At 38.7% G+C, this 10,887-nt stretch overlaps 1 pseudogene; it reads right to left on the bottom strand.

Annotated features, from left to right (window-relative positions):
• LOC105513807 overlaps positions 1-10,887 on the bottom strand; it is a 93,264-nt pseudogene that overhangs the window by 81,846 nt on the left and 531 nt on the right.

Here is a 10,887-nt window from a genome sequence, read left to right as displayed (position 1 = left end):
TATAGCAAAGACTTGGAATCAACCCAAATGTCCATCAGTGACAGACTGGATTAAGAAAATGTGGCACATATACACCATGGAATACTATACAGCCATGAAAAAGGATGAGTTCTTGTCCTTTGTAGGGACATGGATGAACTTGGAAACAATCATTCTCAGCAAACTATCGCAAGAACAGAAAACCAAATACTGTATGTTCTTACTCATAGGTGGGAATTGAACAATGAGATCACTTGGACACAGAAAGGGGATCATCACACACCGGGTCCTGTTGGGGGGGTGGGGAGGGATAGCATTAGGAGATATACCTAATGTAAATGACGAGTTGATGGGTGCAGCACACTAACATGGCACATGTATACATACGTGACAAACCTGCACGTTGTGCACATGTACCCTAGAACTTAAAGTATAAAAAAAAAAAAATTATCCTTTCACTTCCTTCCATTTCCCAAATACTATGGGCTACACCAGTACTTTTACATTGTTGATATTTGTATTATTTGCTCTGTTAGAATAATTGTCTTGTGTAGTTTGTCTTAAATTTTGTCTTTTAATTTGAAAATTAAAGATTTTTTCAGCATTACAATTTTGTAAATCTTATTCACTGCAGAATCAAGTGGTATGAATGGACGTGTGAGAAGAGAAATGTAAACTGTGTTATTTAGTCTGCTTCTATTGAAGGAGAATGTTCTAGGTGTCAATGTCAAATGGATGTTCTTTTCTTATTATGTCCATTGATTACTCATAATAATGACACATTTTAGTTCATTTCATCTTTGAGCCATGGCTCATATAATTTTTTTGCCTTTACTAAAGATTTTAATTGTATTTCTTCTGTCTTGATGACAAGAAGCATCATCAGCATATCATAAAGATGATTACGGTTTTAATAATGCTATTTCATAAAGTAAATGTACTTTTTTCTTAAAGCCATTCTCTGAAATCTTCCAGCTTCTTGTCCTATTATTATCAATTATCTTAATGGCCTAAATATTTGTGGTCCTTAAATACCTTTTTATTGTACACCTACAACAGATTTTTACTGGAACCCCATTACTGAGATCTCCTTAGTGGGATCTCATGTTCTCTCTTCAGTTCTCTTCTTATTTTGCTAGAACAATTCCTTAAGCAATTTTTTTCCCCTGAAATGGGTAAAAAGTCAAAAAAAGGTGAGAATGTCTTTAATTTATCCTCATCCCTAAATGTTTTGTCTATAGAATTCTAGGTTCCGAATAATTTTTTCTCAGAACTATAAAGATATTGCTGCTTGAATAATCTAATAATAGTCATCTAATAATCGATGTTGCCAGTAAATGACAAAATTCAATCTACTTTAATCTTCCTATCACTCTACTGCTCTTATAAGGGTAACTGACAACTTTTGTTTGGCTGACTCTTTTTTCTCTCCACATTTAACTGAACCTTCATAACTGGCCATATCTGATACCCTCCTCTCTGGGCTCTATAGCACACATTATCCTGGTTTTCTTAAATAATTGGCTATTCTTCCTCATTCTCAGTTTTTCTTTCTCTATGTGAGCTCTAAATGATGGAGTTTATACCCACTTTTCTACTCTGTGTCTTCTCCCTATATGCTCTCATCCATTCTCATTGTTTAAAAACTATATGCTGACAATTCCTAAATTTATATCAGTTGGCTAGATTTTTTTTCTGAGTTTCAGACTCACATCTTTAAATATCTTCTTGACTTCTGTCTTGTCCGTCTCCTAGGCATTTCAAAATTAAAATGGCCAAAATGAATCTCTTTCTCTAAATCTGGATCTCCTTCACCCTTTACCACTCAAAAAATGGTCCTATGGTTAACTGTTCCCCTTGACTCTTCCTTTTCATTCCCTCCTCCTAACAACTCCCTCCTCATCTAAGCCATCAGTAATTCCTGTTATTTCCACTTTCAAAATATATCTCTAAACTCTTAAAAATGTAAATCAGGTCATGTCAATTCTCTGCTTAAAAGGATTAGATTGCTTTATACTGCATTTAGGGGAAATTTAAAACATATACAGCCAGCCCTCCAAACTCATTTCTTGCCTCTCCAAACTAATTTCTTGCCTCTTGCCATTCTGCACTTATTCATTTCCTCACTCCAGTCTCCTTTTTCCTAGAATACACAATGATCTGTTTCAGAGCCTCGGTTCTTGACTTTCTATATGGCATACTTGCTCCACAGGTCATTATATGGCTGATCTTTTTTCCACTTGAGACATAAAGAATATCTTTGTCGACATACACACTGCCACCACATCTTTTAATGAGTGACACTATCCTTTTATATTGATGCTAAATGTATTTAACATAATTTAAATCCCCATATTAGTGATATTTGAATTATATCCTCGTTTTTAAACGTTTAAATAGTTTTTTTTTTTTTTTTTTTTGAGACGGAGTCTCACTCTGTCGCCCAGGCTGGAGTGCAGTGACTGGATCTCAGCTCACTGCAAGCTCCGCCTCCCGGGTTCACGCCATTCTCCTGCCTCAGCCTCCCGAGTAGCTGGGACTACAGGCGCCCGCCACCTCGCCCAGCTAGTTTTTTGTATTTTTTAGTAGAGACGGGGTTTCACGGTGTTAGCCAGGATGGTCTCGATCTCCTGACCTCGTGATCCGCCCGTCTCGGCCTCCCAAAGTGCTGGGATTACAGGCTTGAGCCACCGCGCCCGGCCAACATTACTTCTGCTGTATTCTATTGGTCAAAGAAAATCACCAGGCCAACATAGACTCCAGGTGTCGGAGGGGAAAACATTCCACCTCCTAATGGGAGGAGTGACAAAGTCACATTCCAAAAGAGCAAGGGGCACAGGGATGGGAAGACTTGTGGCCATCTCTGCAAACAATCTATTACTGCAGGACTTGCTTAAAAGTGATCACTTTTGTGTTACAAAAGTACATTTATAAGTTGATTATTTGCCATTCAAAACATGTTTCCAATAGAAATAATGGGAAAACTCTAATATACACCTATACAGTACTCTACAGTTTTTAAATCCATTCATAAATATCTCATTTGATAATTCATTGAACAAATTTCTTTTGAGTGCCTATTATGTGTCAAGCACTATGATACGCTCTGGCGATACAAGAGAGACATGGTCCTTGCTCTTAAAGAGCTTATAGTCTATGGAGGGGAAATAAATATTTAATAAGTAATAATAGTAAATCAAGTAATAACAATAACTTGAGATTAATGTTATGACAGGGCAATACAGGGAATAATCATTAGTTGAACTTGTACTCTGTGCTAACAGAGCGAGAAGATCTTTATAATAACTCAGGCTAGGCACAGTGGCTCACACCTGTGATCCCAGCACTTTGGGACGCTGAGGTGGGAGGATCACTTGAGGTCAGGAGTTCAAGACCAGCCTGGCCAACATAGTGAAACCCTGTCTCTACTAAAAATATAAAAACTAGCCGGGCATGGTGGCAGGCGCCTGTAATCCCAGCTACTCGAGAGGCTGAGGCAGGAGAATCGCTTAAACCTGGGAGATGGAGGTTGCAGTGAGCTGAGGCTATGCCACTGCATGCCAGCCTGGGTGACAGAGCGAGACTCCATCTCAAAAAAAAAAAAAAAACCTCTGTATTATATTATATAATAACTCTGTCTCTGTCTGGCGAGACAAGCTATTAGTTGTCATTCTCATCTTTAAGTGAGGAAATTAAGGTTCATAAGGTTATCCAAGTAATTTATCCAAGGTTACTCAGGTTCTAAGTAACAAAATTTGAAATTAAAAAACAAGACCTATTTTCCAAACTCTGCTTTTTCCAATGTACTCCTCTGCTTCCCTAGACACCAATATGCGAAAACAGAAAAAACACCAATAAATTAAAACCAACCAACCAACCCTTACGTGATGGTACATACTTTGTGGAGATTCTTTTGAAGAGACTTCAGTGTTTACAGTTTCAGAGACTAACCATGTAATATATAGCATACCTAGAATATCTAGGAATACCTAGAATAATCTAGAATATCACCCATAATATTGAGGAATTTTGCTTACTTCCTAACTCTTTCTAGACCCGGAAACTAGAGTGTTATCACTTGGGTTCACTGGGTTGAGAAAAAGCCATTTAAAAAATAATATAAGAAAAGGTTCTTTAATGTGACAATCTAAAGATAAGAAAAAGAATTTTAGATGAGAATGACTAAAGTGAATTTCCACTATAGAATGAACTACAGTATGGTCAGTTTACTAAGCAATGAACTTAATCAGGAATATATACACCTTGCTTGGCCTCAAATTCTTTTTAGACTAAGAAAGAATGTAAATTATAAACAAATATGTGAACATGTGTAAGTGTATGCCAACATATATATATACACACACACACACACCACACAAATTTCAAATAATTATCAATGTGGTTTTAGCACTGTTTTATTCCTTCTCACTAGGAAACTGGTAAAACCTTCAGCCTAACATGGCTTAAGCAAAGGTCTATCTGTATGCTTTTTTCTTTCATTATCCTATTACTCCATTTGTGACTTTATCTGGTCTCCATCCCATGCTGGCCTGTGTTAGAAAGGCTTACATATCAAACAGCTGAAAGTCTCTCAGTTTGTCTGTGATGCTCCAAATTCAGACAGTAGTCTTCAATAAATTTATTTCTATTACTGAAATAGTCTGTTTTTAATGTGTTGCTATACAGATCCATGCAAAGCTAGAACTTCAGTAAGTTGCTGACCTCTTAACATTTTCTTTGCAAACTCTTGTTGTAAGTCACTGATAATTGAGAATGGCCTCTGTCTTTCTTCCAGTACCGCTCTCTGCTCCAAATTCTTTTTTTTTTTTTTTAATATGCTGCTCAGCAGTTGTGAGAGAGGTAATATAGACCAGAATTTTCTAATTATATGTTTTGAATGACTTAAAGCTGTGAAGCATGATATTGATCCTTTCAGGCCTGAGGCACACAAGTTAGGAGCCCCTGGCCTGGTTGCATTCCAGCTGCTAGCAGCATTTACCAGAGCTTCCTGGAAGGTGGCCAAGAGGAACAGCATCTCCACAGGGAGAGTGGATGATGAAAAACATCTAATAATTCCAAAGGCCTCTTATCTAAGCTGAACAGTGGTATGTTCAGCAGCTGGTTCCTGAAGTAGATGTCCAGATAATGGAATACCTACCTCCTTGGCTGTGCGCAGCACATTGCAGCCAACATGAAGCTCCTGGATGGTGCAGCTCTGCTGGCTCTGAAACTCTGATTTCATAGACATCGAATATTTTTTGTTAGCAGCTGAAGTGCCCTTTTTGTGGCATCCAAAGTAGTTTTGGTCTGACTGATCCAACAATGCATGCATGTTTTACAAATTAAAGCTTCACCATTATTTTAAGGTACTTTATAGAAAAAAGTACCGCTATTCATTATTGGCATTTTGGTACTATCTGGATTTTTTTTTTTAAGCTGTGTATTCTTACTGAAACTAAAAAAAAAAAAAAAATTGAAGTGCAACTTAAAATGGCACCAGAAGTCAGGTGTGGTGGCTCACACTTGTAATCCCAGCACTTTGGGAGGCCGAGGAGGGCAGATCACTTGAGGTCAGGAGTTTGAGACAAGCCTGGCCAACATAGTGAAACCCTGTCTCTACCAAAAAAATACAGAAATTAGCCAGGTGAGCTGGCAGGCCCCTGTAATCCCAACTACTTGGGAGACTGAGGCAGGAGAATTGCTTGAACCTAGGAGGCGGAGGTTGCAGTGAGCCAAGATTGCACCACCTCACTCCAGCCTGGGCGACAGAGTGAGACTCCATCTTGGAAAAAAAAAAGAAGAAGAAGAAGAAGACAGTATTACTAGGGAATGTCAGTCATTAAGAGATTACTTGTCCCTGATAAAGGCCTGACCATTTGCACTCTTCCTGTTTTGATGGAGAGGGGCAGCAAGTCAACCTCCAGAAACCAAAGGGAGAAAATTTTCCTCCCTGTGGGTTTTTGGAGTCAGATAGCCTCAGTTCACATCCTGGTTCTGTCACACAGTAGCTGTGTGATCTAAAAAAAAAAAAAAAAAAAAAAAATTAAATTAAATTAAAAAAATAAAATGGCACCAGAAGTTAACATTAACATTCCATATTTTTCCTGTAGTTTTTTTCTCTAAATATGACATTCCTCCTCTTTTTCATTCTAGAGAGAAAAAAGTTACCTTTTATTCTCTAATCATATTATCCATTTAATGACATAGAATTATTCAATTATTTAATCTTCACCCAAAGAGCAAAGAGCGGTCCTGAGAATCTTCTCTGTATTTTATTTGTATTTTTTGAGACAAAGTCTTGTTCTGTAGCCCAGGCTGGAGTGCAGTGGCACGACCTCGGCTCACTGCAACCTCTGCTTCCCAGGTTCAAGTGATTTTTGTGCCTTAGCCTCCCAAGCAGCTAGGATTACAGGCGCCTGCCACCAAGCCCGGCTAATTTTTGTGTTTTAGTAGAGACTGGGTTTCAGCATGTTGGCTAGGCTGCTCTCAAACTCCTGACCTTAGATGATCCATCAGCCTTGGCCTCCCAAAAGTGCTGGGATTACAGGTGTGAGCCATTGCACCCGGCTGAGAATATTCTTTTTAATATTTAGTTAGGTTGGTGGGTGTGAAATGCTTAAAATAAATTCCCTGAGACTAAGTTAGGAAACAGAAGTTCTTTATCCTTCCCTTCCCAGTAGTGGCACTGGCAGGAAATTTAATAAACTAGACCAGAAGCAGAGATGTTCAGAAAACCATCAAAAGCCGTTTGATGGAATGCACAACAGGGAATCTTTAATATAGTTGAAAGAGGGAGAAAAAATAGAATTAAACTGAATGCTTTTCTCTTTCACAGCTCTTCTCTATGAGGATTTCAAAGTCAGTAAGTAACCTGATCATCTATATATATATCACTACAGTAAACCAAAATAGTATTTATTCTATCTATGAGTTTGGTAAAAGATGGTTTATTTCTTATTAGTTTTTTTATCTTTTCAAATTATAATCACATTACAATCTATGCTTGTTAAAAACCCTGAGACAATATAGGATATTCATTTATGTTTATTCCTGGGCCTATTCACTAAAGGAAATGGCTCTACTGCCTCTATAATCAAAGGGGCGGGCACGATTTGGAGATACAGTTTTGCACATGACAGAAACACAACAACCTCATGGGTGTCACCATTTCTCACCAACACTCTCCTCTGGGGAACATGCAGAACAGACTAAACAGAAAACAAAATAGTAAGGACCTGCTTCCTTCAACTTTCAAAGGAGAATCTAGAGGGGAATTATCGATAAACATGAACAACATAATGCATGTTTTGATTAAACATGCTTGGGAGCCTAATGACTTTTAAATCACTTAGAAGATTGGTTTATGAACCATTAATTCACAATCCATAATGTGAACTAACTTCATTTTTTTAAAAGCATCTCAGTTATTTGAAATAACTGCTACTGTTCTGATGTAAAAGTTATATAACTCTCAAATATAACTTAAAAATCATACTGTGAACGGAAGGATATTTCATAATTTAAATTCACAACTTGTTTCAGCAAACTTCCTGGTTCATTAACAACAGGGTGTTGGCAACAGCAAAGAACGAAGTCTTCCTCTTCCTCAAGTATTTGGAAACCCATTCATTTTTAGACAACTCATTCGTTAGTAGTCCACCTCATAGATATAATTTGATATCTTTTTCCAGTTGAGCCTGTTTGGTTACCTTTTTACTCAAGTGAAATGCCCTATTGTTAGATGTAGTCAGTAACTGGCAACTGCTGACTGAGTAACAGTAGCCCCTTTTTCCTCTCTCATGTGGGTGGCCTAGGATTTAGATGGGTACAGACGGGAGCCAATATTGAGTATGGGCAACAGTCCAGTGGATAACTGTTGCCTGGTCTCTTGGCTAAACACGTTGGGCATGACACAGAAATTTTTATGTCTGTTACATGTTCACTCAAACTACACTGCTTTATTTTCTTGAATGTAGAGGATAGGGTAGGACAGGCAAGAAAAAAATAAAAGACCACACATTGATAATCTGTATACTTATTTCATACTTTAACAATTCCTAAACCACTCCTTATTAGGAGTGCTCATCGGTAGTTAGCACAGCTTATTGTAAAGTCATCAGGACATCTGCTGCTATTATTCTTATACTTTGGCCCAGGTTCACCTCCCAGGTGGAAATAACTGAAACTTAAAAAACCTTATCTCTAAACATAAACTTTTTATGTTTTATATGGCTCTCAAAGAGTAGAGAGTAGGCGCAAGCCTGTGGCTTAAGACTGTAATCCCACACTTTGGGAGGCCGAGGCGGGAGGATCACCTGAGGTCAGGAGTTCGAGACCAGCCTAGCCAACACGCCGAAACCCTGTCTCTACTAAAAATACAAAAATTAGCCAGGTGGGCACCTGTAATCTTGGCTACTTGGGAGGCTGAGGCAGGAGAATCCAGCTACTCAGAAGGCAGAGGCTGCATTGAGCCGAGATCGCGCCACTGCACTCCAGCCTAGGTGACAGAGTGAAACTCTATCTCAAAGAAAAAAAAAAAAAAAAAGAGTGGAGAGTAGAATACAACATTGTGAGTTAAAATGATTTAGTGGCACTAAACTGGTCATTCAATATACACTTATGGAATCTTCGCTATGTACCAGACACCGTGCCAAGCACTAAATTGAAAAAGACACCAAAAAAGATGCTTAGAAATAGGACCGCAGACATGGTTTCCTTGTTGTTGATAGAAAGTTCCTGTCTAAAGCAAAGGAAAAAGATATGGTGAAGTTGTTATACATCTCAGGATATGGGACTGGGTAAACCAAACTGAGTTTCCTCAAGTTTCTATGGGAAAGTAGAAAGAAGGAAGAAATTATAGGCAGAATTTGTATCATCCTTGGATGGTCGCATATGGAACCCGAAAAAAACTGGCTTCCAGGCTTTCTTTTTAATTCACAATCCATTTCACTCCAGCTCCTTAACCCTGTACACACTCTTATCAGCCCCCATCTTCATTCTTTGGATCCCCCCACCCCAAGTTTCTGCAAAGGTAAAATCTGCAAATCTATCGATGTTACAGATTTCTAATGATACAGATTATCAACATCATGCACCTCCAAGGGATATTCCAGAGTAGTATCTTATGAAAAAAAGGATTAAAGATACACACACTTGCCCAGAGAAAGCAATTTTTCAATGACTGAAATACATAAAGGGAAATAGATAACTGCTTTCTAAGCATGCCTTTGCTCCATGGCCATCAAGAACTCCACCTCTTTCTTTCCTATCTCCACGTGATTTGTCAAGTGAGGTTGTTCTTAGTGGCTCTGAGAGAGTGGGAAGCTCGTTTACAAAGTGTTTGTGGGTTCGAAATTTAAATTTATACCGATGTATAAAGAAATTTCATTTTATAAGGTACTGTTTAGAAATATTTGGAAATTCGGCTTCCAGAGTGCTACTTCTCTAAGAACTAGTGACTGAGTAGTTATAGGTGTAACCACTGAAGATGGGTAGTTACTTTTTGGAGCGTTCTTGAGGCAGCAAGTGTACAACCACCTTTGGTACTATATCTCAAAATTTAATCACTCATAAATCAAGATGCCATTCTTAGGTATTAACAAATGCTCTTGCTGCAATTAAAACCTATTTCTTCTTTAATCTTCTGTGAAGGCAGAAAATACAGTAACTGATCATTCTTTCTTATAATAAACCTTGCATAATTAAAAACTCGCCAGGCGTGGTGGCTAATGCCTGTAATCCCAGCACTTTGGGAGGCCGAGGCAGGCGGATCACAAGGTTGGGGGGGGGGTGGGAGGCGGGGTTTGAGACCAGCCTGGCCAACATGGCAAAACCCTGTCTCTACTAAAAATACAAAAATTAGCCAGGTGGTAGTCAGGTGTGGTGGCACGAGCCTGCAGTCCCAGCTACTACGGAGGCTGAGGCAGGAGAATCACTTGAACCCGGGAGGCGGAGGCTGCAGTGAGCCTAGACTGTGCCATTGCACTGCAGCCTGGGCAACAGAGCAAGACTCTATCTCAAAACGAAAACAAAAACAAAACGAAAACAAACAACAACAAATAAATCTCTTCATTGTCCTTTATCTTTTGCAGGCTAGGTAACCCTATGTGGCCCACATCTTTTGGTAGTATTTTATTTTGGTACTAATGCTTATTGGTAAAGACTGCTTTTTCAGTGCTAGAACAATTTTTGTACTGTACACAAAGAATGCAGAGATTTTGTTAAGATCTTCAGTCTCCAAATGCTGTTATTAAACTGTAGACATCTGGATTTTAGACACTTCTTTGGTTTTGTTTGGGGAAAATTCATTTTATGGCCGAGAGCTTTTCGAGTGTAATGTTTTTGGATTTCATGTTAAGAAACACAGTACCAACGGTTGTCATTTTCTAGTATAACAAAATTTCACTAGCCTTTTCCGTGTTGTTCTAGTAACATTTCCATATGAAGACGTGGAACCAAAAAATCAAAGTTCTTTTGTTTAGACAATGAGTCATTAAAAAATTCTCACTTTACCTTGGTTGATTAGTGTTGCCCAAAGCCTCAAACTCTTCTGTAATTACCGTACTTGTTTATTGGAGGCACTTAAGAGAAGGCCTGGCAATTCATCGGTCCTGGTGCCGGCTATTTGAGTCTTAAAGTGGAAATGTAAAGTCTGAAATGCACTCGTTGCCAGGCGCACTGAGTCTTAGGTGCAGGTGGGGTTGGCGATACCAGGTGTGATTTGACAAGCCGTGGGCTGGCCCTGTAACAGTCCCCAGGCTGGTGTCAAGTTCAGTGTAACATCCTCTTTCCTTGAGGACTTCAAGAATCTACCAAAAGAAAAGCATCTCTTGAGGAGTAACTTAGGCCAGTTCCATGTTGAACAGAAAAGTAAATGCCTATTGCAGCAGAAATCTCTACAGGATTAGG

The sequence above is a fragment of the Colobus angolensis genome, unplaced genomic scaffold, assembly GCF_000951035.1.
Source record: "Colobus angolensis palliatus isolate OR3802 unplaced genomic scaffold, Cang.pa_1.0 Scaffold105, whole genome shotgun sequence".
NCBI classification, from domain to species: Eukaryota; Metazoa; Chordata; class Mammalia; order Primates; family Cercopithecidae; genus Colobus; species Colobus angolensis.
This window is presented reverse-complemented; position numbering and strand designations above follow the sequence as displayed.